Genomic DNA, 20,622 nt, shown 5'->3' with positions numbered 1-20,622 from the left:
TGGGGGTGGATAGGGCCAGTTCCTCTCCCCCTGCTAAAGAAAGAGAATCACCACGTCAAAAAGGTGCCTCTTTGCCAGGCGCGTAACAACGATCGGGCAAGGGGAGACAGTTGTCTGGGGGCCCCACTGCCTGGAGGGGCCCCCCAGAGGCACCTCACGTGACTCCCCATTGCCCCCTGCCCAGCCCCAGGGCCCCTCAGCCACTTGCCCTCTTCGCCGTCTCTCCAGCTTGTTCTCCTGGCCGGCAATCGAGCAGCAGACACGCTGCAAAGAGCAACTTTTCTCCCGCCTCTCAGCTGATCGGCGGGTGGGTGGGGCTTCCACGGAGGTCTGGTGTAGGCCTCTGTGAAGCCTGAACTCCAGTAGGGCCCAAGCCAGCCAGGAAGGAGGAGGCAGCCAGAGAGGCCACCACTGTTCTCTGCAGCAGAAGACCCCCTGCTGCCAGGTAGAGTGTGAACTCCTTTTTGTGGTTACCTTCCCCACCCACCCCACCCGGATATATAGGGATCTGCTTGCCATAGGGCTTTGATATGGGGGGGGGAGGGACTGAGAAGTCTCTGAATATTTATTTTAAAACAGCTTGGAAAATTTGCTGGCTTAAAAAAAACTATCTAAAAAGCCCTATAAGTGGCTTGTTTCATGGCAGAAAATTACAAAAACTTCTGGAAGAAACAGTATTATATTTATTTTATTCATTCATTTATAAATGCACTTATGTTCAAGTTGTTTTGCAACCCAGAAGGTCTGAGTGAGAACTGTGAAGCATGTCTTCTGCTTTTATTTTATTTTATTTTTCTTGTGTGTGAACTGCTCCCCAATAACTTGCAGGGACTTCAGGGTAAATCTGGCCAGCATGTGAATGCAGCACCTCTATTCCAGAGGAGATGTGTCTTAAAGGGCTTTAAAAGCCTCCTGTGAAAAACCTCCTGGAATCAAACTTGACTGAATTTGTTCAGAATTCTGAGAAAACAAACATAGGCTCACCCTGCATGGTTGAAAGTCGCCTTGGCTAATCTGCAGCGAGGGGCCCATTTTAATCATTCATCTTTCTAGTGTGTTCTAGGCATTAAAAGTAAAACAAATGTATAGTACTCAATGTATATCACTATATATTGTGACGTGTGCGTGTGTGTATTCAGTGAAATGTATTTCCAGGCAGCATACTTATTCTGGAATATCAGACTTAAATCCGTGGGGGCCTGGGGTGTGCGGAGGCCCTGGACTTTGAGTGGGGGGCCCCCATTTTAAAATCTTGTCTCTGGGCCCAGTCCAACCTTGCTACGCCCCTGCTCTTTGCCTAGTTAACAATGTACTCTATTCTTGCTATGTTTTACACATTGAAGGCAAACAAATCCTCTCCTGCATTAATTGTTATTCCTTATTATTAATGTAGAACACTTCCAATTTGCACGACTCTTAACAGGCTAACATAAGCAAAAATGACAGGTCCCTATGTTAAGCAGCTTACAGTCTAAATTTCAGCAGTGAGCATGTTTAGACAACTGCTCCTAAGTATGTAGGATGAAACCAAGTAGCGTGCACTCCTAGCACGAACTGATACTTCTGGCATTTCCACGTTGTCCAAACACAGAAATGTTGTGTTGACAATGTTGGGTTCCCTCTACTGCCTGACATTCTCCACCCAGCTTCAATTGCCAGGTGAATGTCAGGTGGTGGAGGAAACCCAACATTGTCAACTCAATATTTTCAGGTTCAGACAACGCAGAAATGGCGGGAAGTATTGGCTCACGCTAGGAGCACATGCTCTCCAAGAATCTCTGGTTCCCTCCTGTTTACTTACTGGTGTTTATTTAAACCCACCCAGTGCAATAAAACAACAAAGGGAGAGACAGAAAGGAACAGGCAAGAGTAACATCAGAGGAATAGAAACAGCAAATGCATTTATACATATTTAGGCTACGTTTCCATTGGAGATAAGGCCTAAAGTGTTAAGTCAAAAACAGATAACCTTCTCTGTTGTGGAATGTCTTGCCTCAAGAGATCCATTTTGCCTTTTCCTTAAGGTCATTCCAACTGAATGTCTCTAGGCTGAAGAACGTTTTATTCCAAAAGGCTTCTGATCTGCAAGGTACTGATTGTTTTTGGTTTTGGCCTAACAGGATTAGTGTCGCTGTATTTCATCTGCTGCATTCGTTTATATTATGTGTATATATTATTATTGTATATATTATATTATTATTTTATTTGTTTTGTTTTTATTTGATATTATGACTGTGTTTTGTCCATGGTGCACTACTCTGTCTCATATTGAGACAGAAGGGTGATGATATAAATCATTTCAATAAATGTAAAATAAATAGTAGTACAAGAATTTATAATTCATTCTGCTTACTCCCCAAATTATGCATATTATCAGTGGCATATTTGTGGCAAATCCCTCATGTTTGACTGAACTAAGGCTTTTTTGTCTCCCCCATGCCTGCCCATTTCTGGCTCATTTAAAGACAGCATAATGCCAGCAACCAGTATTACTTGGTAGTGGAGTGAAGCTATTTTGATTGTCAGAAAGGTGTGGCAGTTATTCTATGTCATCATTATAAGGAAATACCAATTACTGTGAGTAGGAGTGAGAAATCAGACATGTCATAGTCCCTCTGTCTGTCATTGGCTTGGTTGCTGTGATGTCACAGATGGACTCTGACCACACGCTGGATACGCAATGGAGTATCTAAGGGGAGCTCACATTTAAATTCTAAGGTCAATAAGCAGCTTTTGTTCAATTAGTGTGCATCTAAGAAGCCAGTGGGCTTTGGATTACTTCTTATTGGTGCAAGGTGGTTGTGTGGTTTCAGTGCCTTGTAAAAACAGACATCAGTCACAGACAGATGACAATTCACTGCTTTTTTAATGCGATGGTGTGAGGTGTGTAACTTTCATCTTTTGATCATTAATGTTGCTCAGGCAATAAAATTACAACAACCAAGCTTTCCTCTCCTGAGTTCATGTTAATCAAAGTTTTGATCCAGCATCTAGCAGTGCACAGGTGGTTCTGATTAACTTCAATGAGAGTCCAATACAGGCATCAGAAGAATGAATTTGGCCTCCACTCTCCACCAGCCTAAATGTATTATTTGGTCTGGGCAGTTTGGGGGAAGGGATGGGTTGCTAAAATATGTTGAAATGAAATTCTGACAATGTTTTCAAAGTGTGCATCTGTTTATTGGTGGAACTGTACAGCTGGAAGATGGTTAAATATAGATCTGCACAGCATGGTTTGATTTAAGTTGAAGAACGACCACCAGTTTGGAACAGTCTCCTGATGAGTGAGTACCAGAGAGATTCAAAAAGGCTGTGCACATAAATTTAATGGATCCAGAGTAAGAACAAAGAGAAGTCAATGAGAAGGTGTTGGAGGAAGGCTCAGGTGGTCGCAAGCTGAAGGAAATGTGGACTTCTGCTTTCTTTCAAATGGAGATCTAGCTGCCATAACAAAGAGAGAGAGATGGGTATAAAAACAGTTTGGCATACCATTTTCTACTTTTGAAATACTTTTGATCTCCCTCTTTTGCTCTCTGTCTCCCCCTACAAGCATCAGTCTCATAGAATAATGTAATTATTAGTTAATTAATTCTAACTAGAATGTCACAGGATTTACTGTGAAACACAAAGGACAAAGAAGCATAAATGAACTCCACAATGGGCCAGTTCCACCTGCCTTGTTCTGTGGGTGATCACTGCTCAGGCCTGTGTGGGAACACTGCTCTGAAAGGAAGCCCTGCATCTTCATTCTTAGTGTGTGGGGACAGGCTCAATTTTGAGGAACTAGCGTGCTTAGGAGGAACCTAGTTGTGAGATCAGAGTGCCATGTTTGCAACTCCCCACTTTTTCTTTCTTTCTCCCTTTTGCCCAAAGACAGCCCAAATGTGTGTCATCAACTAGACAGACAGGGATTGGATGCATCAAATCAAGCTGATAAATCATATCAGTTCAATGCATTGGTGGCAGAGTAGGGGCCTTACCTGTTAGGTGAGCAGCAGGGGGCTTTTTTTTTTAAATTACTGAAGCTGAAGGGGTCTGACCTTTTGTCCTTGTGTTGATCCCCCAACTTAAGTCCCTCCTCAAAGCAGCTATTAGCCATGGAGGGGTATGTTTACAGGAATAATGATTGTGCCTGTAAGTTTTCTTCTCTATGGCTTTGTTGGAGATTTAAATTGGGGCTGTGGCCTGGGGGGCAAGGTTAGATCCCCATTTGTTACCACGAACTGTGACCCTGAAATCAGACCCCTGGCAGCTGCTTTGTGGGGGAGAAATGAAACTCCTCATCACATCTAGTTTGGCCCTCAGTACTTAGTAGGGTTATGAAGTCTCAGCTAGTATGCCAGGTGTGTCCCTGTCTAGGGAAATTGGACCTGGCTGCAGTTATCCACATGTTAGTTACATCCAGAGCAGACTACTGTAATGTGCAGTATATGGGACTGCTTCTGAAGATGGTTCAGAAATGTCAGGTTCAAAATGCAGCTACAAGATTGCTAGTGGAGAAAGATAGCCAGGAGCATGCAGCACTTATATTGTTCCACTGCATTGGTTCCTAGTTTGCTTTGGAGCCCAATTCAAAGCATTGGCCCCTTTGAGGCCAAATTATCTTATGGACCTCCTTCTCCCTTATCAATCTGCCTGGTCTCTGAGATCAGCCCTTAGAGTCCTGCTCTCAGGTTTGTCATCAGATGAGGTTCATTTTGTGGATATCTGAGGCAGAGCCTTTTCAGTGGTGGTCCCTCCTTTGTGGAACTCTCTATCCAAAGAGATCCAAGTAGCTCCCTCACTTGTGGCCTTTAAAAGACTATTGAAGATCTTCCTATTTAAAAAAGTCTTCCCACCAGGTTCTCCCTCAGGATGTTATATGTGTTTCTGCTGATTAATGTTGTTGCTGTCTGTTTTAAAATTTTATTGGAATAATTTCTTATTATGGTTTCATTTCATAATTCTGTAATATGCTCTGAATTTTTATGATAAATCAGGATAGATGTTTTTAAACCAAATAGTTGAAACTCTCCACAAAAATGGCTTTTTATTGCACACACAAAGAAAAACTATACAAATACATAAATACAAAGGACTTTTTGTTGAGAGTTTGGAGTTTATATGTGGATTGCATCGCCGACATATCGACTTATTCAAATAGTTGAATAAATAAGTATTCTACTCATCTTCATCTTTCTTTTTACTGCCTAGTCCAGTTTGTTTCAGAACTTTCTTTTGTATCTGTCTATCAATACTGTCTCATACTGAAACTGTAGTTCAGTCCTTCAAGTATGCATTTCTACTTACAGCCATTAGTGCAATCTCTTATTTGAAATGGAGTGAATAGTGTTGTGCAACTGAAGAAAAAAAGGGAAAGAGCCATAAAGGCATCAGCAATTCTTAGAAGAAAAATGGACACGCATGGCATCTACAGTCCTTGGTCAGAGACAGTGATCCTATCCACCAAAAAGTCTAATATTTAAGTAAATATCTATTTCTGTAAGAGCTGAAAATGTTATTATTTGTATGGATGTATTATGGAGCACCTTCAGGTGAGAGGGAGGTATCGGGAGACACAGGGTAACTCACAGATACATCAGTGTCACAAAAATATGAAGAAAAAAACTAAAGGAGCAAAACAACAACAACCCCAAACTGTCCCAGTGTAACTCAATGGAGTTGTGTGTTCAGACAGAGGGCAGTTAACAGACAACCAGATGTGCAGAACTAACAGAACTCAGTGTTTAGTGAGAGAAGGAAAGGTTGAACAAAAAGAGGAGGAATTTCTTATCTTGAAGAATACGCCCTTAAGACAGTCACAAACCCTTCTGCTTCTGAGGTGTAAAGATGTCTACAATTTTCACCATCCATCTGGTGATGGTCCCAGGGGTGTAGCAAGGTTGGAGTGGGCCCAGAGACAAGATTTTAAAATGGGCCCCCTCCTCACTGAAGCTCAGCTCATGAAGTAAAGAAATCTTATATGAGGCTGAACCTATGTGCCACAATAGAACATAATCCTAAATTATTTTTTTTAACAGGTTTTGTAAATCATTTAATGGTACTAGAGAAAGACATGCTGATCTGGTAGCTCCAGGTCTTAACACTCACATCAGTTTTGGAGGATGAATACAACTGAAGGAAGCCTGGGCAGGTGCGTGGCTGGGGGAGTCAGTCATGTGACTTGCCTCTGGGCGGGGGGGCAAGGCAGTGTGCCCCCAGACAACTGTCTCCCCTTGCCCTATTATAGTTACACCCCTGGAGGGTCCATATCTGTTTCATATAACAGCTATCATGCACACACTCTCTGCATCTGTACAAAACCACCATGGAGTAGGTAGTCCCAAGAACTTTTGAGGGCTGGGAATGACTTGGGTCCTCTCCTTCAGGATTTCCTTTGAATAATCTCATGTACCAAGATACACCACTGTTGTCATTAATCATTTTTTTTACGACTGTATACAAGATAATGTACAGTAAATAAAATATCACCTAACTAATTTAAATCAATGTGATTACTTGTGGAAATCACTGAAGCTCTATGATAATTTGCTCCACTGAAGAATGACTTGGTTTCTGAAGAGGAACATGTCATAGAAATGGTGTCTATTGTAGCTGAAAGCCACTATATGTCTAGTGAGACACATACAAATTATAATAGAGGGGTGGGGGTGGGGGACATCACTCAGCTTCTGTGCTGTCAAATTGTCCCTCTTTTCCTGTTTGGGACCATGTTTCTCATGAACTGGATATAGGTGCACTTTGAAAAAGAGACATTGCAAAGAAGTACTCCTTTTGGTGGAAAATGTTCAAGAGTTATTTATTGCAGTGCATTTATTATATCACCATTCTTCTTGCAGTCTACTGTCTGCTTTAAGTGTCAAACTGGCTGATATTTAGTAGAGTTTCCATGCCTTTATTTTTGAAAAGGTTGTCAGTTGTTCAAAGTTAGAATGTTCACCCCTCTTCATCTCAGCTGAACCCAAGATGTTTGTCATCCAGATTATTTACAGCTCAGACATAAGGGCAACCTTATGATGAACATGATAGCACCATAGACAGTTAATGACACCAGCAAATAATAGCAAAATAACATCTGCCTGTTGTTTTAGACTGGTTTAATTGTGTGTGGACAGCTACTATGAAGAAACTCACCTTTTACAGGGAAATGTAAGGATGACGACTAATTGGACAAATTTGTTGAAAATTACTGTTAACTGTTAACTTATTTATTTATTTGTTACATTTATATCCCGCTCTTCCTCCGAAGAGCTCAGAGTGGTATACATGCTTATTTTTATCCTCACAACAACCCTGTGAGGTAGATTAGGCTGAATACATGACTGGCCCAGTCTCACCCAGTGAGTTTCATGGTTAAATGGGGATGATCTCGGGTCTTCCCAGTCCTAGGCCAATACTCTAACCACTATGCTAGGCTGAATGAATTTTTCAGTATACCTATATACCTTGTCTTCTGTATTGTAATCATGAAACTTATTTCACTTTTCATGTACACACTTATTTTATGAATTTATACATACAATTTAAAAATGAATAGATAGATAAATAATCTATTCTCCTAAATGCCACTTTCATCAGTTGTAGGACTTACTTTATGCATAAGTATAATGCAAAGGAATGATCCATCCAAACATAGGTACTGAATCTGGGGCTATCTCTAGTTTTCTGGTCTGTCTGCAAGATAAGAAGTCTCCCAGTTAAACAATGAACAAGGTTGAAATGATAATACCTACATCTATATATTGATTATTATTCCAAGCACAAGGAAACATATCAAAGATATTGAAGCAGTAATGTCTTTCCTTATCTTTCAATGCATTTTGATGGAGATCTCACAATTCAGTGATAATGTGTGCTTTTAAAATTCCAGATTAATGATGACAAAAACAAATAAGGATTTGTGCCATCCTTCATAAATAACTTTATGCACACTCTTTCTTATGCAGAGATTATCTCTGTATTTAAGCCATTACACAAGCATTTACCCTCAGTGTCATCACAACCAAGAGAAAAGTATGTGTTACTTGAATGAATGGATGGATGGATGACTTAATCAATCAACTGAATTCATTTATGCTAATTTATTTATTTATCATACTTATATATCACCTGATATATGTATCTCTAGGCAGTGTACATAATCCAAAATACAACAAATATGAAACAGAATAAAAACAATTAAAACAATTTCACAGAATAAAAACAAAACAATTTCACAGAATAAAAACAAACAGTTTAAAAATAATGTTAATTAAAAGCAAGAGAAAAGGTTGTTTGTCTTGAGAATCTTTTTTTTTTTTAAGCTATCAGAGATGGAAAAGCTCCTATTTTGAAAGGGAGCCTATTCCAAAGGCCTGGGGCAGCCACAGAGCAGGCCCAGCCCCAGGTCGCCATCAAATAAGCCGGTGGCAACTGTAAATGGGCCTCCCCAGATTATCATAACAGGTGGCAGGCTTCATGACAAAGGAGGTGCTCTCTTAAGTACCCTGGACCAAAGCCATTGAGGGCTTTATAGGTAATAACCAGCACTTTGTATTTAGCTCAGAAACATATTGGTAGACAGCGCAGTTCTTTTAGAATCGGTGTTATATGGTCCCTTCAGGTTCCCAGGGACCAGTCTGGCTGCCACATTCTGTACCAGTTGTAGTTTCTGGACTACATACAAAGGCAGCCCCATGTAGAGTGCAGTCAAGCCTGGAGGTTAGCTGTACATGTACCACTGTTTTAAGGTCATTTACCTCCAGAAATGGGCATAGCTGACGTATCAGCCAAAGCTGACAATTTAACCTTTGCAAACTTAACGCAGAACCCAATGGTGTTCCCACAGTGGTGTTCTTAAATTACTTCTGAATGGTTTCAGGATTTGGACTTTAGTCAGTCTGTAATGATAATAATTGCAGGGGCAGCTACCAGAATCAAAACATAAGGAGAGCCCTGCTGAGCAGGACCAAAACTGCAATGTAAACTAGGCTATAGGCTAGATGGACTGGCTACATACTACCCCCAGGTTCAGGAGGAGCATGAATAACCATTTCAGAGGAGCAATGATGGGAAAGGGCATGCCTTGCCCTCACGTTTCTGAGGGGTCTCCGTTTGAAAGCTCTTGAGAAGAGAAGGCTCAGACTAGAGGCAGCAAACCTTTGTGCTTTTTTCCCCCTAAAGAAGAAAGCAAGCAGGAACATATATAAAGAAAGAAAGAAAGAAAACATGAGGAAAGGGACTAGCTAAGTTTATTAGGGTTAGTCTTTTCAACAGTTTGATTTCCGGCTGGCTGGTGGTTTGTTCTTGGCCGGGGAGTTTTTCCAGTTGTACCTAGAGAGGCAGTGGGAGGGGCATTAACTGCAGGTGAGTCACACTGCTTGTGGGATGTACCACATTCCTGAGATGACTCAGCTTGAAAGCAGCTCTCGAGAAGACAAGGTTCAGAACAGGGGAACTTTGCTCCCTGGAACTTTGTGAACAGGACTTTGAAAACAGATATCAAAGGCATTTTGCATGGGGTTTAGTGGGGAATTGTGCGGGGAGGAAAGAAACAGCCCCTCTTTCTCACAAAGCAGACACTTAGCATGAGGGGCAGGTAAGTACTACCCTACTTATGTAATTTTCTTGGAGTACAGTGCTTAAAATCTCTAATAGGCTGACAACAGCAGATAATACCTAGCTTTCAAATAAACAAGCTCTATATATTCTAAATAGCCAATAAAACCAGTTTATGAAGCTAGAATGCCAGCAGGGTGGGGGTGCTTCCCAGTACATTGCACAGAGTGTTGCTTGTATGACTATCTGTCTGAGGGGCAGAAGTCCTGGGTGTGAGCTCGATGCAAAGAGCTCCTGGCTCTCAGGGAACAAGTTCATTCCCTCAAAGCCAAGGTGGCTGACCTGGAGAAGCGTAGGGAGGCAGAAAGGTATGTGGGTGAGACCCTCAGGGGTGTGATAGAGGCATCCGATTCCCAGGCTGACAACTCCTCTGCTGTCATGGAGAATGAAGGTCTCAGGGAAGTAGGGCACTGTCTGAGGTAGAGGAGCATGTTCCCTTAGAAGGGACCCCCTTCCTTGAGTGATGTGCCAATATCTTGCACAGAGGATACTCCTCCAGGGGTTGAGGGCCTCCTAGTAGTGTGTGATTCAATCATTAGGGACATAGAGATATGGGTCTGTGACCATGTGTAGACAGCACAGTGCCTTGCCTGTCTGGTGTGAAAGTTGCGAACATCGCACAACATCTAGATAGGCAGTGCTGGAGAGGAGTCAGCACCAATGATGTGGGGAAATGCAGTTGGGAGATACTGGAAGCCAAATCTAGTCTGGCATATTGAAGTCCAGGAACCCCAGTGTAGCGTTCTATGAAGTGCTACCTGTTCCATGCACAGGGCCAGTGAGATGAGTGGAGCATATAGATATTTATATGCCAATGCCAGAAGCCTCCAAGCCAGGATGGGTAAGCTGTAGTACTTGGCTGCTAATGAAAGCATAGCAACCTGTGTATTCCTGGGTACAAACTATACAGAAAGGACAGGAAGGGTTGGACTGGGGGTGGAGTAGCATTGTATATTAAAGAAGGGATAGAATACAGTACAACAATCCAACAGAATCCTGTTCACTCAGGCCTTCTAAATTGAAATTTTGATTTTTAAATTTGATTTTTAAACTGATTTTAAGAGTTTTTAAATTGCTTTGTATTATATTTGTATTTTCTTTTTTCTCTCTTTTGGTCTCTTAAGATTTAATGTGTTATGTATTCTTATTGTATGTTTTAGTGCTGTGTTGTGACCCACCCAGAGAACAATTTGTTATGGGCCAGCTAACAAATAAAGTTGTTCATTAATTATAATTATTAATTTAATAGAATCTCTCCAAACTGGGTGAGTGGGCAACAAAATAGCAAATGTGGTTCAGTGTTAACAAGTGTAATGTGATACATATGGCGAGACCCCAGGTTCACATATACACTTTAGGGGGTTTAGAGCTGTCAGTGACTGACCAGGACATGGGGTCATGGTGGACAGCTCACTGAAAGAGTCAGCTCAGTGTGCGGCAGCTGTGAAAAAGGCTAATTGCATGCTAGGGATCATTAGGAAGGGGATTGAAAATACAAATGCTAATATTTATAATATTAGATATTATATTATATTATATTATATTATATTATATTATATTATATTATATTATATTATATTATATTATATTATATTATATTATATTATAGATTGTGAGCCCTTTGGGGGACAGGGATCCATCTTATTTATTTATTATTTCTCTGTGTAAACTGCCCTGAGCCATTTTCAGAAGGGCGGCATAGAAATTAAATGAATGAATGAATGAATAAATAAATAAATAAATATTATAATGCCCTTATACTAATCTATGGTGTGGCCACATTTGGAGTACGGCATACAGTCTGGTCTCTATATCTTAAAAAGGACATTGTAGAACTCCAAAAAGTACAGAAAGCAACCAATATGATCAGGAACCTGGAAAACCTTCCTTATAAGACAGGCATGCTCAACTTAGGCCCCCCAGCTGTTTTTGGACTACAACTCCCAGAATCCCCAGCCACAGTGGCCAATAGCCAGGGATTATGGGAGCTGTAGGCCAACATCTGCAGGATGGCCGAAGTTGAGCAGGCCTGTTATAAGGCAAGGGTACAGCAAATGGGCTTTTTAGTTTGGAAAAGAGGCAACTAAGGGGAGACATGATCAAAGAGTATATAATGAAGCATGGAGTAGAAAGAGTGGACAAAGAAATTTTTCTCCCTCTCTTATAACACTAGAACCAGGGCTCATCCCATGAAATTGAAGGCTGGGAAATTTAGGACCGACAAAATGAGGTAGTTTTTCATATGGCGCATAATTAATCTATGGAGTTTTCTGCCATGGGATGTGGTGATGGCCACTAGCTTGGATGGCTTTAAAAGGGGCTTAGAACGATTCATGGAGCACAGGTCTATCAATGGCTACTAGTCTGGTGGCTATAGGCCACCTCCAGCCTCAAAGGCAAGATGCCTCTGAATACCAGCTGCAAGAGAGTAACAGCAGGAGAGAGGGCATGCCCCCTCAACTCTTGCCTGTGAGCTTTCCAGAGGCATCTGGTGGGCCACTGTGTGAAATATTTATTTATTTATATTTATTTTTACATTTTATATCCCGCTCTTCCTCCAAAGAGCCCAGAGCAGTGTACTACATACTTAGGTTTCTCCTCACAACAACCCTGTGAAGTAGGTTAGGCTGAGAGAGAAGTGACTGGCCCAGAGTCATCCAGCTAGTATCATGAGGCTGAATAGGGATTTGAACTCAAGTCTCCCCAGTGCTAGTCCAGCACTCTAGCCACTACACCAGGCTGGCTCTGAAATAACATCTGAAATAGGATGCTGGACTAGATAGACCTGTGCAATTATTTGACTCTGAATGGCCTAAGCCAGGCCTGCACAACATAAGGCCCGGGGGCCGGATTTGGCCCGCAGGGGCTATTTTACTGGCCCCCAGGTATCCTGTAGCAACACAGAAGCTGGAAACTGCCTTACAACGCCATCCTGTGCATGCTTTCTCAGAAATGTGCTCCATGGTGTGCCCAGTGAGGCTTACTCCCATGTAAGTATGCCTAGGATTGCAGCCTGAAAGCAACAGCAATTTAGGGAGAGGGGAGGACTTGGGGGCTGTTTGTTTGGGGCTGGCATGCACTCCAGGGCCCCATTGATTGAGCAGGGACAGGACCTTTTCTCTGGCCACTGCCCTTGGTTGAAACTATGGGTCCATTGACAGGGGCAATAGATCCACAAGTAACTAATAACATTTTTAATTTCAGTGTGCTAAAAATTGACCTCAGCCCCTGTACGCCAAGTTGTGGATGGTTCCATTTGATGGTATTTGAGTTGTGTAGCCCTGCAGGGGCGGAGCCACCATTGAGCCAATGGGTTCAAAGAACCCGGACCACGCCCAATCAGGGACCATGCTTCGCGGCCCTGACACGCCACCCGGCTTCTGACGTCAGATGTGGGGGTGCAATTTAGCTCCCAAGTGGGGGGCACACTGCCCCCATTTGGGAGTTAAAGGGCCGCTGCGTTAGCGGCACGGCCAGGAGTGGCTCTTTCCTGCCGCTCCTGGCTGCGCCACAAACGCAGCATCAGCAGAAGTTTAACTCCCAAAGAGGCCATGTGGCGCCTTCAGGAGTTAAATGGCCGGCGCTGCATTTGCGGCATTCGCCGCATTTCTTGCACACAGATGCACATTGGGACCGCTCACCTTCATTCAGTGCCAGCAGGGCTGTGTGAATTATTTGGCGTAGGCCAGGGCTGCGGTGGTGGAGCCTGACCGCCAGCGACCTGTGTGTGGCCGGAGTGGCGGCCCCGCTCACCCTGCCCCCTGCGTCTGACGTCAGATGCGGGAACTAGCCACACACCACACGTTAGCGTGGGGTGCGCCAAGTAGTAGTCAGTGCGGGGTATGCGCTGGCTACTAGTCAGCGCGAGGGCATGGCTAGTCCCTGCATCTGACGTCAGACACGGGGGGCGGGGTGAGCGGGGCTGCTGCCGCGGCTGCACACAGGCCGCTGGTGATCTGGCTCTGCCACTGCAGCCCTGGCCTACGCCAAATAATCCACACAGCCCTGCTGGCACTGAATGTAGGTGAGCGGTCCCAATGTGCATCTATGTGCAGGACTCAGCTATATATCCTTGCCGTTTGAAGGCATGTACGGAGCACAAGGAAGTGGAATCCTTTCCAGCCATTTCCCCATAGATCTCCATGGGGAAAGCACTGAAAAGCATTCCACTTCCCAGCATTCCTTGTACGCCTTCCAAGATGGTACTGCAATGTAGTCGGGCTCTACTTTCTTTAAGGGGCCCTTACAAGCAGTAGAGAGTGGGTTAGATAGCTAGGTTCCACACAAAGGTGCATTGGAAATGCTGGCTTTGGAAATGCATGAAAAGTCCTTTTCATAAGATGTGCAGGCTAGAATGAACGTTGGGTTGGGTTGGAGAAAAGGGATCATGACAGGCCCTCTCCTTGACCCTTATAAGTTCATTGGAAGGTGTGCAGAGCCCACATACATACAACTGTTGCTACACAAGCCCTGTTCTTATGTTCCTCTTTGACACACACATGTACACTGAACAAGCAGAAGAGGAGCAGGATCAAGCCTGCTGGCCCAGTAATTCCACATTTAGCATGCAGTGTACATACAGGGCTCTGCACACATCTAGCCAAAAACACGTATAGCCTTTTCACACAAACATCAACTGTGCAGCAACGGCATGTCCAGTACATGTATCAGCAACAGGGGTCTGGCCAATAGGAGGGGTCCTGTTCACACATTCAGTGTACATTTGAGAGAGGAGAGGAGAACATGTGAACAGGGCTATGGCGCTTTTTCCATGCAGTCAGGAATTCCTATGCATAGGCTCTGTGCAGGCCTTCAGATGAACGTGTGTGTGTGTCAGAAGCAGAGACTACTGCTGAATTCGCACTCTTCTTCCTGACCCACATGTTCTGAGAAGGGCTTAATGCAGGAGTGTAGTAAGTCTGGAGTGGTCCCTGGGATAAAAAGTGAAGATAGGTTCCCTTCCCCACCCCCCACCCCTTCCCCCCACCTTGAAGCTGAAGAGGGAGAGTGAAAAGCAAGCTGTTGCTCGGCTGGTGAGGCCCTCTCCCTCAGAGACCCAGGGACATTTGTCCCCACTCACCCTGCCTCATCTTGTTCAATGATAGTTACGCCTTTGGCTTAATTTTGTCTCTCCGGGGAGTTATACACACATGGATTTATACTGCAGGATATCTGAGAAGCGAATCTACTTTGCAGTAGATTCGAGGAAGTTTAATTCGGGGGATTAGATGGACAGTTCACACAGCCATGGGCACGTCCCCATACGCCCTGCAATCTTTCTCCTATGAGCATTCCCACTGCTTGCCTTGGTTTCTTCCTCCAACCAATCACATCCCAGGAGGAGACACAAGATGCAAATGCTTGTGTTTATAGAAATCAAATTATTATTATTATTGTTGTTGTTGTTATTAAACTCCGGAATTTCTTCCTCTCTCCCCCTCCCCTTCTGGACTCCCTTCATAGAACTGCATCAATCTGCCACAACCCCTCTGCGCCCCGCCTCCCAGCACTTGCAATTGCAAATCACTCAAAGAACACACCAGACTGAGCTGTCAAGCTCTCCTTTGCTGACACTTAGGGGCTATTCACATGATTAGCAAAAATCGGGCTAGGAGAGCCTAGCCCAATTTTTGCTAATTGCAAGAACCACCGGGCTTGGCTGCGAGCCCGGTAGTTCTTGAGCAGCTAACCTGCTCAAGTAGCCCGCCCCTTAGCCCAGGTTTGCGGAGCGAGCGCTCCACAAACCCGGGCTATTGGATCGTGAGTAGCCGTGGCGCGGCTCTGCACCGTGGCTACTCACGAGGAGACCCCCAGAGGTGAGGCGAAAAGCCGCTTACTGGCTCTGGGGGTCTCATGCAGGGCATGCTGGAGCTTGCGGGGGCCAATTGGCCCCTGCTCCCCCAAGCCCCCACCGGCTCCGTCACGGAGCCGGCAATTGTGTGGGTGGCCAATCCGGCCGCCCAGGGCTACTGCCCCGATCATCTGTGGGGAGAGCGGGCTCAGCCCGCTTTCCCCTCAGTTTTGGCAAAAGTGGGTCTCACAGATTGTGAGACCCACCTCTCTGTGTTACTGAAGTCCACCCAGCAGACATTTAAAAGCGGTCTCTTCATTATATTCTCTGCGCTTCACAAGATGGACTTCAATGTTATTCCTTAGACTATCTGCAACATGCTCCACATTTTTGGTATGAGTATGATGTCACTCTAGTAGTTCACTTTAATTGGACCTCTTTAAGGCAAGCAGCTGCTTAAGGTCTTTCTCCAAGAGCCCAACGTACTTCACTACTGCTCGAACTCATAGCAGGTCATCTTGGCCACCACCACCACCAGCCAGGTGAGGAGGAATCCCCCACCAACCCTCAAAGGGCTCTTCCCCGAGACCTCCATGCTGATGCACCTGGGAGTTATTCACACATGGATTTATGTGTGAATAACATTTTTGAACTCCCTGGGGAAACTTTGGCCCGTCTCTAGTCTGTGTTTTAGGACAATGCAAAATTCCACCCACTTCCCCTTGTTGTGCATTCCCTCTTTCTAGCTTCGAGATTGGCACACTCTTCTGCCCATCCTTTCCCAGACTCTGGCAATCTCTCACCTAGCTTGCTATAGTCTCCTTTCCTTTCCCCTCTCCTTTCCCCTCTTCTTCTGCCAGAGTTGCAGGAATACGGCTAGGCACTTGACTCTTGTATTCGGTAGGGGCTGCAGCTTGCCTTGCTTACTACCTCATACAACCCAGGGCTAGGTCTTGGCATCTCAAAACCAAATGGTGGCAGCTGAGTTCTGGTTCAGATTAAAACCCTGGTATGTTCTGCAATTTGGAGGCGGGATGGGAGAAAGAGGGCAACACTACAGTGCCCGCACAGCCTCCTCTTCCAATTGCCAGAGAGACAGGGGAGGCCATCCCTGTAGATGGCCATATTAAATGATCCCCTCCTGTCCACTCTCCACCTGTTTAGAAAGTGCAAGAAGCCGAGAGGAGGCTACAGACAGAAGAGACCAGGCAGAGACAGGTGCACCTTACAGCCTGCTGGCTGGCTGGGGCACCTGACCAACCTGGGCAGGGGAGGGGAAGGAGGAGAGACAGACACGCACATGAACGCTTCAAGGGCAATCGAGCTAGCAGTACCTCCAAGCTCCTACCTACCTCCTGGGAATGTGGCACTCAAGCCCTGGCCATTCACTTTCTTCTTCTACCAGCCAAACTCCCTCCCCACTTTCAATGTGGAGGGAGGGAACTAATATTCCTCGCTGCTGCTGAGCCGAATTATCATCAGTGGCCCCTCCGCACATCACAGATAAGCATCGGAGCAGAGCAGAAGCCTCGGTTGTTATTTTCAAAAATACTGCTGAAACTAGAGGATTTTTTTACACCTGACATAATTTGGGCTAAGCCAGAATGCACAGCCATGATTTGGGGGGGGGGGAGGAGTTGGGTGTGTACTGGTCCCCGATAGCTCGCAGGGACTTCGGGGTAAATCTTGCTGATATGTGGACTTGCAGCTTTCACTCCGGAGGGGATGCGAGATAAAAGCCATGTCTGTAAAACCTCCAGGCCCTGAAAAGCCTCCCCCCCCCCTTCAGCTTAAACTGCCCAAGAGCAGAGAAGGCCGTTTGGCAACCGTAGGCACAAGGGATGTCCCATTTCAATGGAAGTCGCAAACATTGCTTCATGCTGAAGGGAAAATGTACTATAATTTTGCCTTTCACATGTGCATTAATGAGAAAATCCTGTTTGTTAAGCAGGCCCTCCAAGGCCTGGTGTAAAATGCACTTTCTTCAATGAGGTTACTATGTGACTTTAAAAAAAAAAATTCCACTGCTCTAGGAAAACTTCTGTTTCCTTTAAAGTCTAGATTAAGCCAAGAGTGTGCCTCCCCCCAAGTTCTCCTTATTTAGGAAAATAGACCCTGAGCGAGAAGAGCTGTATCTCAAAATATTCTCAACTGTTCTCAAAATATTCAAATTGAGATAGCTCAGAAAAGTATCCTTTTTAGAAGTGGGCTTTATTATTTCATGCTCGCCTACCTACAGCTGTGAAAAGGATGTCCAAGGCAGAGTGGATGGTTCTCCATGATCATAGGTGGTTTTCAAAAATAAACAGAGAATTAATTTCACACCTACTTAGGCGACTTAGAATTTTAATGTGCAAAGGCTGCCAGGCCTTGCAATGAAATAAGGCTCTGCATTCAAATGCCAGGAAGCCAATCAGCAAGTAGAGTCAAGTACTGCCCACCTTGCTGCTACTGGGAAGCACTACATCATTCCAGCCTTTGCGTAATAGGGAGCTATTAGACTGTCCTGATTCCTTGACTCAGAGGCACCTTAATTCTGAAAAGTATTCCACTTGTAAAATGCCCTTTATTTCTTTAAGATTTAAACGTATAGCCCATCCTATCCATGAGTGCTGGAGGCACTTTTTCTGCACTCCCACAGAATCACAGCATACACAAGTCTGACTTAATTTCAGGAACCAGACATCTTTCCCCAGGTTAGAACATCTGTTGTGGGGATATTGCATTTCCCCAGCACTCAGATTGCAATATGTTGTTGCCTGAAAAATGACCTTCCTTCCCCACATTCAGCCTTTACGTCCATACTGTATGAAGGCTCTTTCAGACGGCAGTAAGAACTCGGACAGCTTATTTTCCAAGCGTGGTTTTTACTCTGTTTCTGAACACTTCAGCAGGTTTCCATAGTCTAATCCAAGGTAAGGTAAAGTGAGTTGTTGAGTCGGTGTTGACTCCTGGTGACCACAGAGCCCTGTGGTTGTCTTTGGTAGAATACAGGAGGGGTTTACCATTGCCATCTCCCTCACAGTATGAGATGATGTCTTTTAGCACCTTCCGATATCGCTGCTGCCCAATATAGGTGTTTCCCATAGTCTGGGAAACATACCAGCAGGAATTTGAACCAGCAACCTCTGGCTTGCTAGTCAAGTCATTTTCCACTGTGCCATTAGGTGGCTCTCCTAGCCAGTGCAAATTCATACTTTGTTCACATGCAGAGCAGGTTCCTCGTGTGATATTCTAAGCACCACCTGCTGACCAGCTCTTGCTTTCCATGAAGAACTAATTTCTACTTCTGTGGCACATGGTGGTTCTCCACAGAAAGCAAGAGCTAACCAGAGGTGGCACTGAGAAAACCACACTAGAACCCTGCTATGCATGTGAACAGTGTGGATTCACACTTGCTAGGACTATGGGAGCCTGCTGAAGTGTGTGGAAACAGAGAAAAAAAATTATTGGGAAAGAGCTATTCAAGCGCTTCTGGAAAAGCCCTGGAATGTGGCTGCATAGTTATTGAGGGGACCTGTTGACTAGTACCCATGCCATCCCTGGCAATGACCAACATACTTCCCTGCATGCCTGTACCATTTTGTTAAAGCTTTAAAATGTTTCTTGATAATGTGTTTTTCAACTTCATTAGAGATCTAGTACTTCCTGCTTTAACACTCCACCAGAGGAACATTTATACATACTTTTTAAAAGTTCACACTATCTAGGAAAACACAAAGAAATTAACTGCACTGTCTCTGCAGCAATATTCCATCACTTTATCATATCCCTGCCCCTTTTCGTTAACATTAAGAAGATTTGTCTTTTGTAGTCCATATCTGCTAAATCAGGAGAGACTTGGTGAGAACTTAAAAAAAAATATCCAAATACACAATGCCTACTAGTTCACTTGGCACTCTGTGTGCAGCTTGATAAGAAATCTCTCCTATAACCTTAATGCTATCATTAAAAACCATGTGCTGGATCTGTTATCTCACCTTCTATCACAGCCCAGACATAACATTAGAACCTCCTTCTTTTTTTAATTAGCCCAAGTTGTGGAGTTCAGAAAGGCTAAATAAATGCAGTGTTTTAATGGCAATGGAACAGCTGCAGAAGCAGACACAGTTATTCATACATACGCATAACCTCCTGACCAAGTCTGCCAAGAAGCTGTAAACAGGTGCACTCAGAGGCCAAAGCTGTTATTTTTTTAACCATGACACTAATTTCATTGTCAGAGTAGAGCTTTACAATTAACTATGTGTTACGAGACCATAAAGGAATCCAGACACATATGGTCAACTGGAATTCCAGGCTCCTTTCTCTTTCTCCACCTCCTCCTCCAAACCTTAAATTGAAATTGTACTCATCCATATTTAATTCTTCCATACCATGAAAAAAAAAAGTCTGTTATTGTTTTCAAATACTCTGCTACAGTGTAGGAATCCATATATTGTGGGCGCTCATGTGGCAGCATCGTGAGATAGTAAAAGGGCCTGTTCTGACATTATCTGAGTGATGTGGGAGGTTCCACAGGAAAGCTTATTCTACAAATACAAATATGATGAATATTTATATACAGCTTTTCAACAAAAGTTCCTGAAGTGGTTTGTTTGTTTGTTTGTTTGTTTGTTTGTTTGTTTGTTTAGCAAATGTATCAACAGCCTGACTTCCATAGACTTGAGGCGGTTTACATAAATTAAAACAACAACGAAAACAAGAGAAAAAAGGGGGAAACAGACACACACACAAATACACATTCAAAACTAAAAGCCTGGCAAAATAAATAAGTTTTTAAAAGCTTCTTAAATGACAGAAGAGAGGGGGCATTACGAACCTCAGGAGGCAGGGTGTTCCATAAGGCGAGGGCTACAACAGAGAAGGCCCTCTCACAAGACCGGGCCCCATGTACCTCCCCTGGGCCTGGAACTCTGAGAAGGCCCACCTGAGACAACCTCACAGGGTGAGTCGAAGTTGGACGAGAGAGGCGGTCCTGAAGGTACACAGGCACCAAACTCTGAAGGGTTTTATAGGTGATAGCCAGCACTTGGAATTGGACCCGGAAGCAAACTGGCAACCAATGCAGTGATCACAACAAAGGTCAAACATGGCCCTATTTTATGTTGCTCATAAGCAGCTGGGCTGCTGCATTTTGGGCCAGCTGAAGCTTCCGAGTCATCTTCAAAGGCAATCCCAGGTAGAGCGCATTGCAGTAGTCCAACTGAGAGGTGACAAGGGCATAAGTTATG

At 44.2% G+C, this 20,622-nt stretch overlaps 2 long non-coding RNA genes across 6 annotated transcripts in view; one reads left to right on the top strand and one right to left on the bottom strand.

The window, feature by feature from the left end:
* The first annotated feature begins 226 nt into the window (after positions 1-226).
* On the top strand, positions 227-6,485 carry LOC128352356 (uncharacterized). Its single transcript, XR_008320348.1, has 3 exons — positions 227-445; positions 2,025-3,467; positions 5,292-6,485. It is a non-coding gene; the product is annotated as an uncharacterized LOC128352356 (long non-coding RNA).
* LOC128352357 (uncharacterized) overlaps positions 3,309-20,622 on the bottom strand; it is a 37,215-nt gene continuing 19,901 nt past the window's right edge. For 4 of the 5 annotated variants that reach the window (XR_008320350.1, XR_008320349.1, XR_008320353.1 and 1 more), the window contains exons 2-3: positions 7,592-7,674; positions 3,309-3,441 (exon numbers count right to left, since the gene is read on the bottom strand). This is a non-coding gene — a long non-coding RNA (uncharacterized LOC128352357). Of the gene's footprint in view, positions 3,442-7,591; positions 7,675-20,210; positions 20,359-20,622 lie in introns of those variants that run through there. The other variant, XR_008320352.1, reaches the window with a different exon arrangement.

The sequence above is a fragment of the Hemicordylus capensis genome, chromosome 3, assembly GCF_027244095.1.
Source record: "Hemicordylus capensis ecotype Gifberg chromosome 3, rHemCap1.1.pri, whole genome shotgun sequence".
Classification (NCBI taxonomy): domain Eukaryota; kingdom Metazoa; phylum Chordata; class Lepidosauria; order Squamata; family Cordylidae; genus Hemicordylus; species Hemicordylus capensis.
This window is presented reverse-complemented; position numbering and strand designations above follow the sequence as displayed.